This window comes from Halichoerus grypus, chromosome 8 (genome assembly GCF_964656455.1).
Source record: "Halichoerus grypus chromosome 8, mHalGry1.hap1.1, whole genome shotgun sequence".
NCBI classification, from domain to species: Eukaryota; Metazoa; Chordata; class Mammalia; order Carnivora; family Phocidae; genus Halichoerus; species Halichoerus grypus.
The window spans coordinates 109021780-109028906 of record NC_135719.1 but is presented as its reverse complement, the minus strand read 5'-3'; the positions used below and the strand labels follow the sequence as shown (position 1 = coordinate 109028906).

Sequence of the window (7127 nt, the reverse complement as noted above, 5' to 3'; positions counted from 1 at the left end):
CAGGAGGCTCTGAGGGAGAGTCTGTTCCAGGCCTCGCTCCTGGCTTTTGATGCCTGCCCACATCCTTGGCGGTTCCCGGGCTGTCAGTCTCTGCCTCCGTCTTCACAGGGCCTCCTCTTTAGGCGACTGTGCCTCTCACATCTCCCTCTGCCTTTCTTTTATAAGGACACCTATCATCAGATTTAGGGTCCACCCTAAATCTGGGATGATCTCATTTCCAGCTCCTTAATTATATCTGCAATAACCCTTTTCCAAATAAGGTCACATTCAAGGGTTTGGGGAGGACGTGTCTTTTGGAGGGGCCACAAGTCAGCCCCCTACACCCTTCAAGACTTTGCTCGCTCCCTGCCTCCTCTGTGCAGTATGCCCTGATGCCTCTCCACAGGAAGCCATCTCTCCCCCATAAACTGCCAGGACACCGAGCGGAATTCTGCTGGGTGTTACTGTCTGTTTGCGTGCACGGCTTACCTTTGAGTGAGCTGCCTAACTCCCCAGGCCTCAGCTCTCTCATCTTTAAAATTGAGATGATAATTACATCTACTTACAGCCTTGTTTTTGTTTTTGTTTTTTTTTTAAGATTTTATTTATTTATTCATAAGAGACAGAGAGAGAGAGAGGCAGAGGGAGAAGCAGGCTCGATGCGGGACTCGATCCCAGGACCCTGGGATCATGACCTGAGCCCAAGGCAGACGTTTAACCATCTGAGCCACCCAGGCGCCCCAGCCTTGTTTTGATTTAAAAAAAAAAAGAGGTTTTAAGGAGCTTAAAGAGTGACTGGACAGAGTAAGTCATCGGTAAGTGCGGTTATTATCACTACCTTTATTATTGTTCTTGCTCTCATCCTTTCTGCCATGTTGTAAGTTGCTTAAAGAACAGCATTTCTGTATCCTTGATGGGATCTAAGGAGTATCTCGCACACAGTAATGGATGAGTGAACATGCCGGCGGCGGGGGAATGACAGATAAGTTGTCTTGAAATGAAATAGTCGGGCCGCCTGGCTGGCTCAGTTGGTTGAGCGCCCAACTCTGGATTTCTGCTCAGGTCATGATCTCAGGGTCCTGGGAGGGAGCCCCGAGTTGGCTCTGCACACTCAGCGGGGAGTCTGCTTGAGGTTCTCTCTCTCCCTCTGCTCCTCCTCCCACTCACGTTCTCTCTCTCTAGCTCTCTCAAATAAATACATACATCTTTAAAAAGAAAAGAGAAATAAAATAGTCAACGCAGAGACACGTCCGGAAATGTTCTGAAGGGGTGAGTCCCCTGCCCAATCCCCTATCAGCAGTGGTATCTTCCGCAAAGGTGGAGAGTCTCTTCTCCATCACTCCTAAGACATTTCTGCCAACAGTTACTACCTCTGACTTACAAGAAGCACCACCTGAAGATGTGCCACTCAGTGGCCCTTCTGAGTAAGTACGACGTATCCAAAGGAAAATTCATTTTCATAAGGAACATCGTTTGCAGATTTGTCATCATGGTAATTTTATTTTATTATTCCCATTATACCTCTTAGCATTAACTTGACTCTGAAATAGAAAGAAAAAAGGGGTGGGGGAGGGGCTGGCTCCTGGTTTATGGGAAGAGTGACTCAAGGGCCCTAGGGAGCCTTCTCTCAGGAACTGGGTGGGTGTGCTGACTCACCTCAGCCTCCAGCCCACTCCCAAAGGTTGCTTCCCTCAAGGGCCTCTCAGGAGCTGTGGAAGCTTTTAGTGGTACTGCCCGTTCTTCTCTACCTGCAGCATGATGTCCCCACATAATCCCATGGGCTACTCTGTAAAGTTGCCTTCTCAAGGCTCTTGATGGAGCGTTCTGTCTTTTGTTTCAGAATACTCTGAAGATTTCCAGAAGACTTTCACTATTAGGACTGAGTGTTAAAAGGCACTCCTACCTGGCTGCAGATAATGTTCTAGCAACCCTACTCTACCACCGACCGGGTACTATACTCAGTGCTCTACTGATCATCTCGTGTAATCCACGACTCCGGGGTCAGCTCCATTTCACAAGGGAGAAAGTTAAGGCTTACAGATATTAAGTAACCTGCCTAAAGTCACAAGGCTTGTGTGTGATTATGCAAAGATTCGAACTGACTTCTAACTCTCAAATTCAGGCTCTTCATACACTGCATTCCTCTGCCTCCTAATATGCATCTGCACAACAGGAAAGGCAGATTTTTCTCTCTCCACAACTGCAAAAAGGAGGCTCACTCGATATCAAAGTACTGAGTGAAAATAACAGTCTTCTTGCATTTCCCAGGTTAGAAACGTTGAGGCCGACCATTCACAGATGGGCAAACAGCTGCAACCTCGGAACTGTCCTTGATTTTACATAATAAATGTAAATGTGTTTCAAGTTTCCCGAGAATGTCTATCAGAATTAAGATTTTAACTGTTAATTCTCGGGATGGAGAAGACAGCACTGGAGAGTCATTCCCAACTTGACTCTAATTATACAGAATGCAAGTGTGGGCACGTACGAAGATACGTATTTTCGCGAGGCGTGTAAAAAGTTCAGTTCAGTGGGAAGAGGAAGCTGAAGTCCTTATATGTACTTTCCTGAGCAGATGCTACAAAACCTAAGCTGCTGGGCACGACCGGGGGCAGGTAGCTGTCGTCTGGGACCAGACTGCCCTGCATGCATCCGGGTTGAGAAATGGTCGAGCATCTCTCTCCTGCCCAGAATCAGGGCTGACGGACTCCGTTCCATTTTCACATAACAGCTGCCAAAGCTGTGCCCACGAATAACACTTCCTATGTATATTGTGCTTTAAAAGATCATGTGTTCTTTCTTATAGAAACCCTCTGATGGTAGATGTCCATACAGAAAGAACATACTTGGGATTAGTCCAAGAGAGAAAAAGGAGCTTGTGAAATTTTAATTCTTGGCTTTAATTTTACGTGAGATTGAGCCATTTTCCTGGGAAAATGAAGATACAGCGAGTCTTCTTTACATTCAGTGTACGGCACCACCTGAGAGGGACTGTAGTAGCCTCCCTGGGGAAGAAGCATGGTGACGTTACCATTCAAGAGTTTCAGGGGACCGAGATTGGGGAGCCACGGCCACGGTGACTAAGAAGGTCATTTGTGACAAGGCTTCAGCACCTTCTTGATTGAGCCTTCACACAGATACTGTCGTTTAGGCTCCATCTCCAGGGAGAATGGGAAGGATGACTTATTGTGGGATGTTTTTATTTCAAATGATTACTGAAAGGACAAAAATTCATTAAGTTTTGATCTAGAAAAGACCTTCAAGCCCTGCTCAAATCCACCTTCATATTCTTGTGTATAAAAATCCTTGTCAGGAAACTTGCAGCTCAATAGAGATTAATTGCAACGAATGTCCATGGCTCATAAGACAAAAAGAAGGCTGCATCTAGCAAAAGGGCCACAGATTAAAAATGTTCTCTCCTAACATGGCCTCAAGAAACCTAATCACATTTATGAAAATGCTTGCTTCTCAGATTTTTCTTAGGCAGTGAAATTGCCCCTCATGTATAACACCCACCAAGGTGGTAGGAGTGTGGATTACTCTACAAACCCTTTCGGTTGGTTTAGCCACTGTAAATTGAATCTCTTTGTATAAATATGGACAAATGTATCTGCGTTGATTGGTACAGTGACTAATCTTATCTTTTGGAAGTACCCCCTGGTCTTCTGCCACAGAGAAATATCCACTTTTTATTTTAACATTTAGGGGATGTGTGGACCCCTTTGTAATCTGACTCTGAAAGCTGTTTGAGCCCCAAACCAGAAGATATTTATGGAGAGAAAAGAGCGCCCCCTAGTGAAACATGTTTCCCAATATTCCTTCAACCCTGAAGTTCCATCTTTTTCCTGCCAGAGACTATCTGGCCCCACCCAGGCGATTGCATTTTAGAGGCTGAGGCCCAGTGCTCTTGATTGTTTGAGAGCGGAGAAAAATTTGTTGGCTCCAAAATGTTTTTAAATTTCAAAACTGAGGGCGCCTGGGTGGCTCAGTAGTTAAGCATCTGCCTTCGGCTCAGGTCATGATCCCAGGGTCCTGGGATTGAGTCCTGCATCAGGCTCCCTGCTCGGCAGGGAGCCTGCTTCTCCCTCTCCCTCTGCTGCTCCCCCTGCTTGTGCTCTTTCGCGCTCTTTGTCAAATAAATAAAATCTTTAAAAAAAAATTTCCAAAACTGAATTAGTAAATTTGATTAAGTGTCTAAAAAATGGGACGTATCAACTGCTCACAAGCAATTCAACTCTCAGTGATTTATAAATTACATTTAATGTGGGATATGGATTTTATTTTAATATTTTCTTTTTTTATATTTTATTTATTTATTTGACAGAGAGAGAGAGAAAGAGAGCACAAGCAGGGGCAGCAGCAGAGGGAGATGGAGAAGCAGGCTTCCCGCCGAGCAGGGAGCCCAATGTGGGGCTCGATCCCAGAGCCCAATGTGGGGCTCGATCCCAGAACCCTGGGATCATGATCCGAGCCGAAGGCATTCGCTTAACCAACTGAGCCACCCAGGCGCCCCTTTAATATTTTTTATGATGAAGAACAGGGCCTATTAAAGTAAGAGTTAAAGGCTTATTTTCCAAAGAGTTGACCTCTCTTAAACACTCTTCATAACTATTGGCGTGGTCCATCTAAGTCTTGACATTACTCTCTTAACGACATTAAAAACAATACTTTATACTTGCAAAATGCTTGCTAAAATTTACTCATACTCCCATTTAATCCAGTTAATCTTCACAACAGTAATTAGGAAAGAAGAGATTAAAATTTTTGGATAAGGTTATTTTGTTTTCCTTTTTCTTCTTTTTCTGCCAAATTACAAAATATTACAAAATCTGAAGGAAAAAATCAGAATCAAAACAGATTAACAAACACAGTTCAAGTGAAAACAAACTACTAATTTGAAATGACATATGTAGACTTTGATGGGGGACAATACACAGCATGTGGCTCAAGAGTCAAATACTCTGAATAGGGACAGTGTTACCTGGGACAAGTTTCCTAACTTCTCTGTGCCTCAGTATCCTCTACTGTAAAATGGGGATAAAAGAGTACTTACCTTACAGGGCTGTTGTGATGTTTAAATGAGTTCATGTCTGAAATACCTAGAACAGTGCTTGGCACATAGTAAGAATTCAGTGATTGCTAGCATTTAATTATTATTCAATCAAACCATATCAATCTTTGATTCTCAGAAATACAACAATTTAAGATTTTGGACAAATTAACTCTCAACAAAACAACTGAAAACATTCACCCAAACAGTCATGCCTCTTTTATTCTGAAACTTTATTTGGAAATAATTTCAAACCTGGAAAAAATTACAAAAAGAAAAGTAGTACTAGGATCCCTCATGTACCCCTTACCCAAATTTGCTTATTGTTAACATTTTATTCATTTGCTTTACCATTTGCACTGCAGATCACTGCAAATCTGGGTCCCTACTTCTTATTTATAATTTATGATGTATTCCTTTTCCATCTCTTTCTTTTTTGCATTTTCTGTTTCTGAGTAACAAATTACCGCAAGTTTGGTGGCTCAAAACAACACCGTTTTTAAGTTCACAGTTGTATAGGTCGGAAGTCTGGGCATAGCATGACTGGGTTCTCTGGTCAGGGTTTCCAAGGCTGAAATGACAGTATTGCCCAGGTTGAGTTCCTTTCAGGGATTCCTTTCTTTGTTGTTGGCCAAATTGAGTTCCTTAGAGCTATAGGAGGAGGTCTCCATTTCCTTGTTGGCTGTCAACCGTGGGCCGCTCTCAGCAAACAGAGGTCACCCACCTTCATTGCAACATGGCTCCAGTCATCTCCAGAGCCAGCAGTGGAGAATCTCTTTCATGGTAAATCCTTTTCATGCTGTGAATCTTCCACATGAGGAAGAAAAACCAAGTTCGTTTTAAAATCTCACCTGATTAGGTCAGGCTCACCCAGGATCATCTACCTTTCTTGAAGTTGACTGGGACCTTAATTAGATCTGCAAAAACCCTTCACAGTAGCACCTAGATGAGTTTGAATAACTGGGAGAAACTGTATATGCATCAGGAGGGTGGGAATTTGGGGAGCCATCTCAGAATTCTGCCTACCACCTATGATGAGACCCTTTATGATTCTATGTATTAGTTGGCTAGGGCTGTCACAGCAAAATAGCACAGACTGAGTGGCTTAAACAACTGAAATTTATTTTTTCACAGTTCTGGAGGCTGAACACCCACGATCGACGTGTCAGCAGGTTTGGTTTCCTGAGGCCTCTCTCCTCAGCGTGTAGATAGCTGCCTTCTCACTGTGTCCTTGCATGGCCTTTTTCTCTGTGCGCATGCATCCCTGGTGTCTCTCTCTCTTCTTATAAGGACAGCAGTCGTATTGGATTAGAGCTCTGACATGTGAATTTGAAGAACACAATTTAGTACCTAAGAGTCTAATAACAAAACCAAGAGGCTAGTCTCTCAGCGACCAGGCAGGAACTGTGCTAAACATTTTTCGTAGGCAGAGTTGTAACAAAATTACATGTCATTATAAACCATTATATAAAAGTCAGCTTTATCAAAACGTTTCCTATATTCTTGATTAGAAATTCTGTAAGATTTCTATTGTGATCTGATTGTGAGAGCCATCTATCTTTACCATAATGTTTCCCATGCTCCATTTTTAAAATGATTTTATTTATTTCAGAGAGAGGAGAGAGTGTGCCCGCACGAGCTGGGGGAAGGGCAGAGGGAGAAGCAGACTCCCTGCTGAGCAGGGATTCCCACACCAGGACCCTGACCTGAGCTGAAGTCAGCTGCTTAACCCACTGACTCACCCAGGCGCCCCACCCCCACCCCCTGCTCCATTTCGAGGGCAGCTTCATTCACCAATGAAGTTTTACTGATCATCTATGAGCTTGGTACAGAGATACAAAGATGAGTAATCAAAATTCCTGCTCTCAGAGAGTATAGTCTAACAGGAAAGACATCTTTTATGTGTGTCTCCATGTACATGTTGCAATATCTTACATTGAAAGTGTCAATTTTATTTATAGAACCATCTGCACATTTAAGTTCTTAGGAGAGCTGAGGCATTGAAAATTAAAATAATGATTTCAAGAAAGGGGCAACTCTGAATATTTGGTTTTTGTATTATCTCCTTGAGCTGCCTCAAACGGCGGCAGCACATTTG

At 43.3% G+C, this 7127-nt stretch overlaps 1 long non-coding RNA gene across 1 annotated transcript in view; it reads right to left on the bottom strand.

Annotated features, from left to right (window-relative positions):
- Window positions 1-5295: 5295 nt before the first annotated feature.
- LOC144382781 (uncharacterized) overlaps window positions 5296-7127 on the bottom strand; it is a 2993-nt gene continuing 1161 nt past the window's right edge. Inside the window, exon 3 of the long non-coding RNA XR_013450180.1 lies at window positions 5296-6345. This is a non-coding gene — a long non-coding RNA (uncharacterized LOC144382781). The remainder of the gene's footprint in view (window positions 6346-7127) is intronic.